This window comes from Melospiza melodia, chromosome Z, assembly GCF_035770615.1.
Source record: "Melospiza melodia melodia isolate bMelMel2 chromosome Z, bMelMel2.pri, whole genome shotgun sequence".
In the NCBI taxonomy this organism is placed as follows: domain Eukaryota; kingdom Metazoa; phylum Chordata; class Aves; order Passeriformes; family Passerellidae; genus Melospiza; species Melospiza melodia.
Window position 1 is genome coordinate 47,488,865 of NC_086226.1, and position 15,325 is coordinate 47,504,189.

Sequence of the window (15,325 nt, forward strand, 5' to 3'; positions counted from 1 at the left end):
CAGCACTTGAGCTCCAACAGTAGCACAAACTTTGACTGAAAGAAAAAGAATGAGCATGGTATATTAAGGCTGAGAGACATGGGACACAATTGTGTAAAACATGCCTCACAATCGTGGGGCCTTTCATTATTCAGAACTTTTTAACACCTAGAAATGAGTAACAATAGTGTCTGTTTTCTCTACGCAGTATTTAAATTGAAAAATTTAAAATAATCCTATTTCAAATGAAAATTCCCAGTTAGAGAGTATTATATAAGAGTTAATAGAGTTTTCCTAATATCAACAGAAGCTATGATGTAACTTATTAGTTTTGTAAAAATTTCTCATCCGGGAACTTTGACAGGTTGCAGTGCCCTTTTAAATCTACAAGCCTTCTTTGCAGTCAGAAAAATGAAAGCCTTTAGAGTTTCGTAATACTCATATTGGTGTGGATATGGAATATTCTGGAAAGAGTCTGACAAGTAGTTGATAAATAGATTGCTGAAATTTGGAAACCTGACAATATCTAGCATTCGTGAGTGACTCGTGCTCTACTGAACTAATTACAATAATCACCCCGATTTCCACATGTGTGGGAACCTAGGATTTCTGGCAAAAAGAAACTGAGCATGTAGGAATCAACTGCTCTGTTTATATGATATACAGTTGATCTGTACATACAGAAATAATCTGACACCTCTGTTATTCAGACTTCCTATATATGAAATAAATCACAGATTTACAGTTTTAGAAATTTTCCAAGAGAGTCTGGAAGAAAAGTCTGTCAGATAGACATTGAAGGACATTGTCATACAAGTTAAATCTGAAATGACAATTCAGCTGATCAAAGTAATAGATCTACACCAACTTACCCCCTCACCAGAATGTCGTCATAGCACAGTTAAGGACTGGAGGATTAAAAGTGTAAGACTCTTCAAGATTTCCCTAAAATAGAAAATCAAACATGTTTTATTTGCTTTTCTACAGCAGCACCAATAAATTCTGAAGTGTTCAAGAAAGAGAAAAATTAAATACACTGATAATAAATAACTTCTGCAAACAGTAATCATTGAAAAGCAGCAAAACAAAGTGGAACTTCTAGAGTAACTTTGATGTGAAGAATATAAATCATATTCATACACAATTATTTATATTGAAACTATCTGTACTTGATTGAAATTGTTATGAAACAATTGTGTTCCAAACACATTGTCTTAGTCATAAACACTTTCTTTCTTTGTCACTCTGCTAGACCAGCCCTTTCTCAATGTACTGTTTTGTGCAAAAATACTGTTTCATGACTGAGCTTACGCTTCTAGCTCTTCAACTATACCAAAAATATCACCAAAACCTTGCACCAACTTGGTAAATTACCTTAGGCATATGAAAACAGAATTGTAGCCTTTTCAATAGTAAAGTTATCTTTTCACATATCACAAACCTGTGACAACCTCTACCATGTGGAAATCCATTCAAAGCACTCATTTAGCTTTTTCTCACTCTCAGTCAAGCTTAAGAGGTGAGCCTGTGAAAACCCCATGATGTTCAACAAGGCGAAATGCAAGGTTCTGCATCCTGACTGGGGAAACCCAAACATAAGTACAGGCTGGGTGGAGAATGGATTGTGAGGAGAAAGATTTAGGGGTATTGGTTGATGAGAAGCTAAACGCAATCCAGTAATGTGCACTTGCAGCTCAGAAAGCTGACTTCAGCCTGGGTGACATCAAAAGTGGTGCTCCCAGAAGGTCAGGGGAGCTGATTGTTTCCCTCTACTCTGCTCTTGTGAGACCTCACCTGGAGTGCTGTACCCAGCAAAAGAAAGATATGGACCTGTTGGAGCAAGTCCTGAAGAAAGACACTAAGTTAACCACAGGACTGGACAATCTCTTCTATGAAGATGGGCTAGGAGAATTTGGGTTGCTCAGTCCAGAGAAAAAAAGGCTTTGGGGAGAATTTGTCGCACCTTCTACTATCTGAAGAAGGCTTTCAAGAGGCCTGGAAATGGACTTTCGACAATGGCATGTAGTAATAGGCCAAGCAGTAATGGCCTTAAGTTTAAGGAGTGTATATTTAGGTTAGATGTTAGGAAGGAATTTGTTGTCCAAAGAGGTTGTAGACTCCCCATCTATGAAAGGTACAGGGCCAGGCTGGATAGGGCTGTGTACAACTGGTCTAGTGGAAGGAGACCCAGGCAGGGGATCTGAATCTAGAAGATCTTTAAGGTGCCTTCCAATCATAACCATTCAATGAGTCTATGATTCTGTTATCTTTCCTTTGGGGTAAGGCTGGGAGAGGTAGAACTGTTCAGTCTGGAGAGAAGGCTCAAGGGAAAACTCATCAACACATATAAACGACTGAAGGGAAGATGCAAAGATGGAGTCAGGCTGTTTTCTTTGGTGTCCAATGAGAGGACAAAAAGCAATGAGAAAAAGGAAACACAGAAAGAGCTGTATGACTATCAGAAAACAGCTTTTTTTACTGTAACTAAGTACTGAAGCAGTTTGCCAAGAAATTACTGTGGAATATTCATCTTGGAAATACTGAAAAGTGATGTGGACACGGTCTTAGGTAACCTGCTTTCAGTAGCTCTGATTGAGCAGAGAGGCGGGCCCTGATCCAACCTTGATACTCTGTGATACTGCAATATTTTTTACACAGCACGCATGAGTTTGTGTTTTATCCGCTTACTCAGCAGTCTGGGATTGATAACCACCTTCCACTGTTTTATATATCTCAGTCATGTCATTCAGAAATCACAACATTCCTAAATCATTTAGGAGAGAATAAAAGTAAATACCAATAAATGACCACCAATGATCAAGAATGTTTCATCCTAAAAACTCTCTTCCCTGAAATATTCTTTTTTTGTCATAATACAGTAACAGTTTCAGTGGTTTTGTTGTTTTGTTTTGTTTTTAAAATTCACTGCATATGCAACAGGAAGGCAATTGTTGAAAGTAGGCAGGTAAAAAACTCTTGTTATAAAGCATATGTTAAGTAATATAAAATACAACGGGAATATATGTTTAGAGCATTTATTTTATATGATCTTGCAGGGATTTCAAATGTGGTGAAACATGGTTAGACAACGGACTGAGTTAATAATTTTGATGTCAGAATCATTTCACTATCTTTGTTTTCCGTAGTCAGACTGGAAGCTGAGTGAATAGAAACACACAAATAGTAATGCTGTCAGTGCTGAAGGCTTAATGACATGGTTCAAATTACTACTTTGAATACATATGTTGTTACCTTGTAATATTGCTGTGTTTATGGCAGAGATTTATTAGGCTGATACGAACACCAGTTAGTATTTCCTTTTTGTCAATAAAGCATCAATCATTATTTTTTTCTTTACCTAAGTTGCTTAAGTAATCATCACATCACAGGAATGCTGATTAAGCAATATGAACTCATAAAATATGCCCTGAAAGCTGGTGCACTATGCATTGCTCCTTTTTCATAAAAATGTATTCAAATATAAGATTCTTCCATTCTTTTATCGGTTCCCTTTGTTACTCTATACTATGCATTTTTGTTGCCTATATTAAATTTGTTTGGTCCAATTATGTGGTCTTTCATCACTTGAAAATTATGAACCTGTTCTGTTCACTGAAAGACTATTTTCACATTCAGTACTTTCCCTTTTTGTTAATAGTACTATTTTTCATCAACTTTTGCTTAAAAAAAACCAGAAATTCCAACCACAAAACATAAAAATATTGCTTAAATAAATTCTTAATGTTCTAATTTGTTAAACACAGTTTATATAGATTAATTTATGGTAATTTTCTCGAAGAACAAAAAATACATTCTGTGTACATTTAAAAGAAAGACAAAGAACTATTTCAGAGTTGTAGTAGAGGGACAGAAGTTGAGTAAGACTAACCTTTTCCTGTATTTGGAGGCGTGCATACCTTTCACTTCCCTCTTCCCCTGCACTGTTTTTCTCTACCGACCATTCCATGGCGCTTTTCTAATTTTACTCAATTTCTTTTGATAGTTTCACAGTTAGGCCTTATTCTGTTTTTGTCTCAGTATCAAAGATATCAGTGTATCAGCATAGCTTTGAGCTTAATCATAGATGATTAAACTGCAAAAACTGACAAAACCAACAGCACATCTGAATATCATAGGGAGGGTAGCTCTGGAAACTCATCTATTTGGTTTCCTAAACTTGCCAAAACGAAAAATCTCTATCATCTACTGTTTATTTAAAAGATAGAAAAAAACTAAGAGGATGGTGGGTTACATTGCTAAAAATATCAAGGGAAAAATGTTGCTATAGAGCCCCACAGGATCAATAGGCTTGCTCCTGCCTAAAAATAAAATAACTTATAAAATTACTGGTTTTCTTTTTTTACAAAAATACTCCTTCCCTTAAAAAATCTTTTGTGTCTCCAGAATCTTTGTTCCCTGTATTTAAATATAAAATATAAGAAAGCAGATGTCACAGTTCCCAAACTTTGTTTCTAAGTTTGTGTCACACAATGCTAAAAGCTCTTTAGGGAAAAGATGTGGTCTCTGCTGAGTGGCTGTCAGTGGATTTTGGGGGCAGACATCGCTCTTAGACTCTGTTTGACCATAGCCAGGCCTCTCCCAGGTTTGTCACTGGTAAATTGAGTTGGCAGTCTTCTGCTATGTCGCTGACGTGCCATGCAAATAAGTAAGTTCATTGAAGAATACTATAAAGCACGTGAATCTACGGGAATGAAGGTAAGTCATTTAAATTTGACCTAATTAAGGTTAATTCTCTTGTAGTTGTCCTTTAATCTTCTTCTTAATCACTCTAGTATTGAAATAATGAAAATGGGTATTCATTGTATTCCACACCTTAGGCAGGCAAAACTAGCAGCTAACATGGAACAGAGTGTATCTTCATTGCTTCATGCTTTTCTGCCCGGTCCACTGTTTCTCCCTTGACAAAGTCCACGAGTATAAAGAATTCAGCACTGTTACTTAGGAAAAAAGAGTTCCATTTTCTGCAAGTTTACCTTTTTGATGGCAGTCTGATAAATGTTACACTTGTACAGGGAAAGGGGAAGAAGCATATGAATTGGTACTTTTTGTGGTAACTGGATTGTAACTTGTTTTTTTTCAAAAGAAAAACCTCTCTCAGGCACCTGAAGGTCATGGTAAGGGACAGACAAAGCTCTTTAACAGCTGAAAAACCTGTCAGGAAAATGATATAGTAGTCAAGCCCTTATTTTATTTTTTTTTTTTATGGGAAACAGTCGTGTTGTATATGTGGATATGGTACAGAATAGAAAATGAGGTCCCATATGGACTCATGACCAAGAAGTCACTTTTGGGCTCTGGAAAGGAAAGAAACACCTACAACCAAATAAAAAAAATGAGAGAAGTGAAGGAATAAAATAAATGACTTATAATTAACTCGATGCAAACAACGGTCATGCTGGGACAGCCTAGTTCTGAGTAACATCATTTAGATGCTGGGAATTTCGACCGACATAACACTGTCTGTAACATTAGTTAGCTTCAGATTGAGATTATTAAAAGTGCGTAGAAAATCTTTATTAAAGATGGAAGCATTGAAAAAATAGAATATCAGGTTCATAATAAGCAGGAAAGGTGAGCCAGAAGTTGAATCTTCTACAAGCTGGAGGTACTTAGTCTGATGTAATATCAGAGAGTAGACTCCATGCTTCTATCATTTTACTAAAAATGTTTAAAAGGATGAAAGACTGCACCAAATGTTTGTATATACCTTAAATTCTCCTTTCATAGTAATTTGTTTTCCCCCACAGAATTGGAAGTTATTTATATTTAGGATTTTTTGGTTTTGACAAAGAGATTATACTGTCAAAAATTGTTTTCTTATTAAGAGCAATTTTCCCCTTGCTGATCCAATAACTGCCATCAACATCTGACAGTCATTTTCAGGATGTATGAGTACACTCTGTTTACTGTCATCTTTGCAAATATGAAGTGTGAAAAATATGTATTTCTCAAATAAAGTTTAGAGTAAAATATTCCTTATTTAACCATTTGCTTTCAATCAAGAAAGAACATCAAGAGATGTGTCTTGGGCTCTAAGCAGCAACATGAAAGAGGAGGAAAAATATAAATCTCTCAGATTAAAACAAGAAAGTGTGAAGAATGATATCAAAATCAGGATTTTCAAAATTCAGAAAATCTGGTACCTAATTTAGTTTGATTAGTTTCCTTAGAGAACAAAACTGCAAAGTCTTTCAAGTAGACTAGATAAACCAGGAGAAACGAATACTGGTCTAAAAAAGCCAGAGTAATTCCCACTTCAACAGGTAGCAGTATACATGAAGGCTAATGAAAAATGCTGATTAAGAATTTTGTATCTGATGTGTTTTATGAGACTAAAAGATATTTTGCCCTTAAACACTTTCTCAATATTTTCCTGATCCCTCAATCATGATTAATCCTGGCCATTCAATGTCACCCATGTATTTATTCCAGAACGACAATACCAGGTAATGGAGCTAAGAGAGGCCTATTAAGACCTCTCACTTGCCTAACTTTGTTTTCACAAACAGACTGAAACAGTCTCCCTCTTAACAGTACAACACAAGTAGGCAGTCTTCCAGGAATGATTTTACAGCCAAGTAAATCAGTGTTTCTTCTCCTGTAAAGTCATTCTCAGTAGTATTCTCATTGCTATTAAGAGGTAGCACGATGAAGAATAATATCAAGAAACATGGTATTGCCCCAGTGGGAATGTAGTAGGAAGCAAAATAGAGGGGTTTCAGGCAGCTATTTAGAAGAGATTTAAGCTCTAGTAAACAGGACCCTGCAGAGAGATAAAGGGAAAATGTGTTTAACACTTTTTCACCTATTAGAATACCGTCAGTGTTGTTTTACCTTGTATTTCAGAAAGTTTGACAATTTCCATTCCTGTGCTGCAGCAAACCCAAGCAGTAAAAGAGCTCCCAAATCATAAGAAAAAAAATTAGTAGGGCAGAGCTCCTCTAAGAAAATATCTGCCAGTAATAATAATGTAAAGACTAGCATTTGCTCTTCATGAGACAGAAGTTCCTGTCAGACTTATCACGGGCTGAGGTGAAAGCAGCTGCAATGGACAAACAAGGGTGTCAAGGGCTTGGGCAGCCCTTAAGGCCTGGCTTGTTGCAGGGTCTGCTTATGCCCGGTTCCACTGATGTGTAGCCAGGGCCCTCCCCAGGTCCCAGTGCCCACGCCTGTCCTGCCCATTCCCTCATATCACTTCTGCAGAACAGTGTGCCTTCCCCACCACCACTGCAGCTCCTTGCCCTGCTAAGGGACCGCACTCCAGAGGTGCACTGTATCAGGCCTGGTGTATCCGCATCTCCCACATGATCCTCCCAGGGTGCCCTCACCTTCCTGAGCCTTATCTGTGTGTGGGGCCATGTCCTAAGGCCAAGCCATGGTGAAAGGCACCACAGCTGTTGCGAGAGGCTACCCTGCAGGCCTCCCAGGAGAGAGCCATGGGTCAGCACTCGCAGCAGGGCTGGAAGCCACAGTCAGGCACTATGAGGCCTTGCCCCAGGATGTGCCTTCTGCTGTGATTCCCCTCAAGCCAGCCACCGAGGCACCGGGCCAAGAGCCTGGGGCTGTGCCCACAGCTGCAGCTGAGCTGGTCATCTGCTCCACTTTCCTCCCAGACCCTGTCACTAGGAAACTCTGGGCTGACCCATGTCTCTCCACCTCCCAGCTGCCTCCAGGACCTTCCCTTGCCCCTGTGCTTCACCTTAATTTCATAACCTGGCCCTGGTGTGACTTTGTCATAGGCCCCTGCTCTTGCCGTTGTTCCAGGTCCCACCACAAAACAGAAAAAAGTTAATTTAGAAGTGGTGTTTTTCTTTTGTAGATGTGGAACCAGTATATCCTTTTTGCCAAAAATTTAACTTGCTAGACCCTCTGAAAAAATTTGAATTTTCCAACATATTAAAAGTTTAATCATGGGTTTGTTTCTGCAGTAAGAAATTTATCCAAGTTGTTTTTATTTGGTTGGGTTTTTCTTCTTTTTTTTTTTCTTTTTTTTTTTCTTTTTTAAAATTCTTGGGTTTTTTTGAAAATTATTGCATAATGATCTGAGGGCATTGACATCAACTGTCTCTTAATTGTTCTATTATTAAAGCACTATCAAATAAATTATATTTTTTTCTTTTTTACAAAGCCTCAAGATTAATTTATTGTCTAGTCAGTAAACTTTATGAGGTGAAAACTGTTGACAAACATTTTCTCAAAGTTCTAGGCATAGAAGACATCACAGGTAAAATAACTATTTTTTATGAGCTAACTTGTGCCTTGGAGAAACTGTGGTAGGGACAATGCTCTGTATTTCAAATACAGCTAAAAGCTATTCTTTTATGAAACCCACCAATCTTCTTGGTATAATTAGGAATTATGTAAATAAGATTAATTTTAAAATTTCCTTCTGTTACTGGCCTTACTTTTTTATCCATTTAAAAATATTTTGTTTCTGTGGCTATTTTTATTTTCAATGGTTTTTATTTAAAATGTCCTCTGTTGTTAGGTTTCCTTTATATATCTAATGAATACAAATAGTACTCAACAGCATTTGGCATTTAAGAAAATGGCATATTATCACACAGAAACTGTTCAGCAATGCCTATAAATAACAAGGAAAATCTGCTACTAATGGGTCAACTTGTATATCACCCAAAATCTACAATACAAGTACTGGTGAATTGAATTCACAAAAAGATAAAAATTAATTGTGGGTGGAGAGAAACCACAAAAAAACTAAGGAAATTCTTCCATTATTTCTTCTGGTCATACACCAAGAGGAAGTTAAAAAAATATATCCTGGAACATGACTGCAGGAAATTTTTCACTTTTGCACAATGATTCTACCTTTTCTCGCTGCTGTTCCTTTTGATTCTGGTTTTTGGGAATTTTACTTCTGTCTTTTTCTGTTGTCTAGATAGAACATCTGATATACTACGGAACAATTCAGAGTAGTACATATCAGAAAGTTATGTTTTGTAGGAAAATATTATATATTTATAAAATGCACTACAGTTATAGAGTGCACTTTTCAAAAATCTAAATATATGAATAGAATTCCCCACTGCAAAAATTCTTGATGAGTGTTTGAAAATTGAGAACCATATTTTAAGTCCTTAAAGTGATTGTGTGGTCCAGTACTGTCTCAGTGAAGCCAAAGTTACCAATATGGGTTGACAAATAAAAGCCAAAATGTGATTTTACCCATTCCTCTCTTCTGATATAATCTCACAATTGTACCTTATCTCTCTAACCCTTTCTAAATAGAAAAGATTTCTATAGACAATTGATGCAGGTGATCTTACACCACAAATGATTGCAACCTGGGGTTAAAAGGAAAAGGGCAAAAAGTCCTCCAAAGTCATCTGTATCTTTTTGGCAAGAAAAGAACAATTTTCTTTATGGAAATTTAAAAAAGGGGAAAGGGAAAAGGGAACGAAAAAGAGGAGAGGAGAGGAGAGGAGAGGAGAGGAGAGGAGAGGAGAGGAGAGGAGAGGAGAGGAGAGGAGAGGAGAGGAGAGGAGAGGAGAGGAGAGGAGAGGAGAGGAGAGGAGAGGAGAGGAGAGGAGAGGAGAGGAGAGGAGAGGAGAGGAGAGGAGAGGAGAGGAGAGGAGAGGAGAGGAGAGGAGAGGAGAGGAAAAGAAAAGAAAAGAAAAGAAAAGAAAAGAAAAGAAAAGAAAAGAAAAGAAAAGAAAAGAAAAGAAAAGAAAAGAAAAGAAAAGAAAAGAAAAGAAAAGAAAAGAAAAGAAAAGAAAAGAAAAAAGAAAAGAGAAAAAAGACCCCAACAACTAAACAGTAATGTTTAGGCTACAAATTCAGAAAAGCTTATTCAATGGTTACCAGTGTAACACTTCCCCTGGTATATCCATTCTACATGCAACATAGCTAAGAAATTGTCTGCATGTAACTGAAAGCTATTTAGTTTTACTTTTACACAAATTCATGTTTTCTAATTAAAGGCGTTTCATAGCATTTTGTTTAAAAATGCAATACCCTTTTTTAAGCTAAATAAAACCAAATTTGTAGGAACAAATTAAATATTTTGTAGTATTATGTTGAAATATGGATTACAGTTGCATTGTTTTAAAGTACGCAAAATATTATCTCTCATATTTGCCAAAAAACCAGAATTTGATGAGATTCTTTTAGACTTCTGCATCATTAACCAGCTTTAGCTTTACTTACAAGTCCTTTAAATATCAAATAACAAGGAAGCTGATGACAGTGGAAGAATTATATATATAATCCTTGGACTACATATGTATTTTTGATCATTTTTATGTATAAGCATAGTATGATTGTAATCAGCTACATCTGAATCCTAGAGACGCTTATTCATGTATTGAGGTATAATTAAACAAGAAGCTCCACAAAAGAGGGATTATTTGTGTGATCAAGTTAAGTCTATGCATGACTGAATAAACTGCTGGATAGTGCCACAGGCAGTTGCTGTCTCAGTAGTTCATGGGGTTTTATTCAGCAGAAGAAAAGAGTCACTGTAACACTCCTTTTTATAGACAAATTTAAATTAAAAACAGTTAATTATTTATAGGAAGCTGCAGCATACACTTAATTGGATTACTTTTAAATATTCTATTTGACAGTATCCCTTGAACAGGAAGACCTTATGATCTTCTGTGAATAGAGAATAATGTCTGAGCTAGACTGATCTTTAGGGAGGCTGTGTATATCCTGTCCAATACCACTTACACTACCAATGTGCCAAGTAAGAAGAACGACTATGAATGACAAGTCCACTGCAAGGAAATCCAAGGAAATCTGTCGCAGTAAAAGCCCAAACGGCTTCAGATTCTTGCAGCTGTTTAAGCAAGTTTAGTTTAAGTTTAGTTTAAGCAGCACATCCTGTCACCTAAATAAAAATTTAACTACAGCTTTTGTCCACCTTCCTTTATCTAAATTGTCAATATAAAATAATTGTAAAATAATTGTAATCTAATACATATCTCCTGGCTTGGCTGGTTTCAGACAACTTAGTGACACCAGTTGTGTTTGGTCATCTTGAAAATTAAAATTGGAGAAGAATAGTCTGTGTAAGCAATTCAGCCATCAGCTGGGAAAAAAAATTAAAAATTTCTTCTCTGAGTTTGTGCTTGATATGCAAGTTTATAATCTGAATTGGGGTAGGTGGAGAGTTGCTGCCATCTGCTGGAAGGATTTCTTTCCTGACTTTAAATAAAATTGGAGGGTTTTTTAAAGAGTAATCTAATGAAAAATTAAAGCTATCACCATTGATGAAACGTAGGTGCTTAACACCTGTGTAGCCATCTAAATTATCATTATTCTAATGGTATTAAGAGTGCAAAATTATGAAAATGTGGACCTAAATCTCCTTGCAATTCAATGTCTGAAGGAGGACTTTTTAATTAAGCCATATTCATAAATATGAACTAGAAAGGATAAAGCCTTTCAAAATAGGGACAATAGAAGTTGCAAAAAGAATAGGAAATTAAAATCAAAGAGGCTTTGGCAGACAACCATTTGTTTATAGTTTAAATATCAGTGCTACTGTTTTATTCATTATAATATGTAAAAATGCTGGTCTAAAATATTGATGCTATGGATAGGTAACAGGAACCTTACAGTGAATACCCAGGTTTCTCTAAGAATTGGCAGGTTCAGAAAACAAAAAACAAATATATAAAAACAAATTCAAAACACACTGGTTTTGTCCACTTGCCAGAAGACTGCACTTTATGTTCCAACACACACAGAGCAGTTAGCACTGCAAAGCAGTTTGATGCTGAATGTTAGAATAAGCAGTACTAGGTACCTTACAGGGTCCTGGGCATTTTTTAAGAGCTTTTCTGTCTTCATTCTCAGTTCTGCTTCATCTATGTATAGTTCCAAATTCAGTCAACACTCAGTATTTCTTCCCAGCTAAATGCCTGAAAATGGCAATTTTATATCTGCCTGGCGAGGATTTCAAGACAGCCAAGTTAGATGTTGAATGATTTAGACACATTTGTGATTTAGACGTGAGTACACAGCCTCACAGATTTGCAAGTTTTAGCCAAAATACATATAGACATTCAAATTCCTAAAAAAAAGTAAAATAAATTCCTGTGTAATCTCTTTGAGGCTGGGAAGAAATTGCATGGTAAGATGAAATGGAAATGAGACCTAGAATGAGGAAATCAAGCCAGTTGAACCGCTTAGAATAATATAAATACACAGTGGAGAAATATGGTGAGAGGAATTATGATTATGTAGTGAAATGATAGATTGATATCAGGCTATCATGCCTGAAGTATTTGCTGTCCCAAGAAAACTTACACCAAATTATATTGTAATTTAAACTGCATGGTAAATAATTTATTTCCTGCTAGTCTGACGTTTACATTTCATGTCTTTTACAGTTCATTACTGTTACTAAATTACAAATACCAGCTGTTAAATTCAGCCCCCTGGATTTCAATCTAAGAACTATTTACAGTGCCCTACTGTTAACTTTGTCTTTAGGTCCAGTGTTCATTACCTTGATACTGAGAGCTTAAATGTGGCCAACAGATGAAATTTACTGGAAGATGATTTTTTTAATGTACTCACAGAGGCACAGCTCCACCCATTTTATCAATTTATTCTGATGAGCAAGAGCAGTGTATTTTCTATCTTCACAAGCTAAGTTTTGGAAAGTAGGAAATTTGCTGGTATACTTCCATGGTTGGGACCTTTCCATTCACTTATTGTATTCACACCGTATTCTCAGGCCTCTACTTGGCCACACTGGGTTTTCTAGGAGTTATTTGGATAATTGCAGAGAAAAACATTTCTCAAAGAATGGGGTGCATCGTAATAGGAACTGTAGGACAATATTGAGCAAGGGATATCCCAGCTACCAAAAGCAACTACACCAGTGTCAGTGTGATAGTATACTTGGGCTAACTAGAGAGAAAGACATGAAAAGCAGATACAGGAAGATGCATCAGAAATGAGGTGAGGAGACCTCTGTGTAATCACTATGATTAAAATTCCTACATTCAGGTAATGTTACTAACCTTAATTGTAACTATATATTTTCTGAAGTCTAGAAGACTTACAGAAAGATTAAATGTCAGAGGCATACTCAGTTTCAAGGTAAACCTTGAAACTGAGTGTGCCTCTGACATTTAATAGACAAAAGTTATGCAAATATTTTTGTCTAGAAATGTCAAGAAGATTGAGAGGTTTTGAATAATATATTTGTGTAATTTTTTGTAATGATACAGTGAATCTGTGACACACCTTTGCAAGAAATTGAAAAACTAATCAGTCTGGACAAAGTAGTTCCTTGTAAATACATGTAAAAATGTGCAAGGTAGGTTCAATCTCCTACAGCATTAAAAAAAAAAAAAAAAAAAAAAAAAAAAAAAAAAAAAAAAGCAAAAAAACCCAACAAAACTTGTCTCTTTGTAAAAAACCTTTGTATTTAGTTGAAAGTATGCATTCCTATCAGAAGCCATGCATTAATTAGAAAAATAGAAACACTCAGGCTTTCTATACTCTCTGGTCTTAGCCACCTTAATTTAATACTGTTTAAGAGAAAAGGCAAACTTGCAGCCTTGCTAAAAGCCACTAGTCTGTGCTGTTGTATAAGAAATCTGTATTAAGTCAATTCCTTACAAATACAATTGTAATCCTTTCCATAAGCATATTTTGTGCCATTAGGTGACACCTATAAACAGTTTGGAAGAGTTTTAGCTTTTATTGTCCCCTATCTTCTATAGCATGAAAATATTGAATTAAAAAATATATTATATTGAAAACATCACATCTGCTTTAATTCCATTTTGGTATTTTACTGGAAGTAATATATAGATATAGATATAGATATAGATATAGATATAGATATAGATATAGATATAGATATAGATATAGATATAGATATAGATATAGATATAGATATAGATATAGATATAGATATAGATATAGATATAGATAGATATATTAGACCAACAGGTAAATCTTCAAGCTAGGAACTCTAACAATTCAAATGTACAATAGGAAGGCTGCTTAATGATTAAGCTAAGGCTTCAAATGGATGTTAATGCTATGAAAATTTTCTTCCATTATACTGATAGTTTAGGGGCAGAGGAAAAAAAACTCATCCCAAAGATAAAAACATTATTGATACCCTTACTGTACTAACACACAAGTAAGAGATTTTTTTTCTTATATTTTTTTTCTATTCACAAACTGCAAAATTATCCTTGCTACATTTTAGCAATAGATTTTTAATGGAGACTATATACTATTTTTGTTAATGTGACTGTTTTCTTTAGTCTTTCCTTTTTTCTTAAGGACATATACTAAATGTATTACAATATAAGGCACCATAAAAATATAAATGTGAAATAAATATCCTTCTTTCTGAATAACAATATGAATTTTATATTCTACCATAAGGTAAGTTCAGTGCTGATGACACCTGTAAGCAACTTCACAGAAAGGACAGCCTTCAGCATTTCCTTTATTATCTCTGCAAATAATATGTTTACCAGCAGCTAAAGATAATCCTTCCATGTCTACAATATCTACACTCTATAACTATTTCCATTTCCTGTGTAAGTTACTCTGTCTGTGAAAAATTCTAAAAGTATAAATTAGGTGGTTTTTTAATATATTTTTAGTTTTTAAAAGACAAAAGTATCTATAACTTTTAAGATATTAATCCTGGAAAATATGTGTGCTCATCAGATGTTTGCAATTTAAGCAGGACAATTAGACCTTTTTGTCACATCATCATATTGATTCCTTGTCAAAAGAAAATATCACCAGAAGTCTACAATTCTGGACTTTCTATCCAGTTAAAGAATATATACACTTTGCAATTCTCTTTTGTTCTTTTTCAAGACTACTGTCCTTCCTGTCACCCAGATCCTTACGTTCAGAAATTTATTAAGCTCAAATAATAGGCAAGAAATCTAAAGTATTTGAGGCAATCAGCAGATCAAATATTCATGAAACTGGGTGATTCAATTGAATATATCCATGGACAGTTTGTTTCCATGGTTGTTTTAATACCTATACATTGCTGAATGTGACATGAGAAGTGTTTCACAGCAGAAATCTGATTTTGAGTGTCAGTCCAAACTTAAGTTGCACATAATTTGTATACCATCAGTTATTTAGCAGCCTTATTCAAATATTACACATAAGAAAGTGTATTTCCATTCCAAAAGATCTGAAATTGAACAATGCATGAATTTTTCTATGTCCTTATTTCTACATGATCATTATAGTTACATTCACAGGACTAAATTAGAAACATACTTATCATTAAAAAATAATTAAAAATTACATGTTTTAAAGTTTGGATTTATTCAGAGACTCCCATGGAACAGTC

The 15,325-nt window shown here is 35.3% G+C and overlaps 1 protein-coding gene across 18 annotated transcripts in view; it reads right to left on the reverse strand.

Moving 5' to 3' along the window:
- The window catches only part of PTPRD (protein tyrosine phosphatase receptor type D), a 1,164,217-nt gene that overhangs the window by 921,064 nt on the left and 227,828 nt on the right, over positions 1–15,325 (reverse strand). For all 18 annotated transcript variants that reach the window (XM_063180610.1, XM_063180611.1, XM_063180604.1 and 15 more), the window contains exon 3: positions 852–924. The gene's annotated coding sequence lies outside the window, so the exon portion shown is untranslated. The remainder of the gene's footprint in view (positions 1–851; positions 925–15,325) is intronic.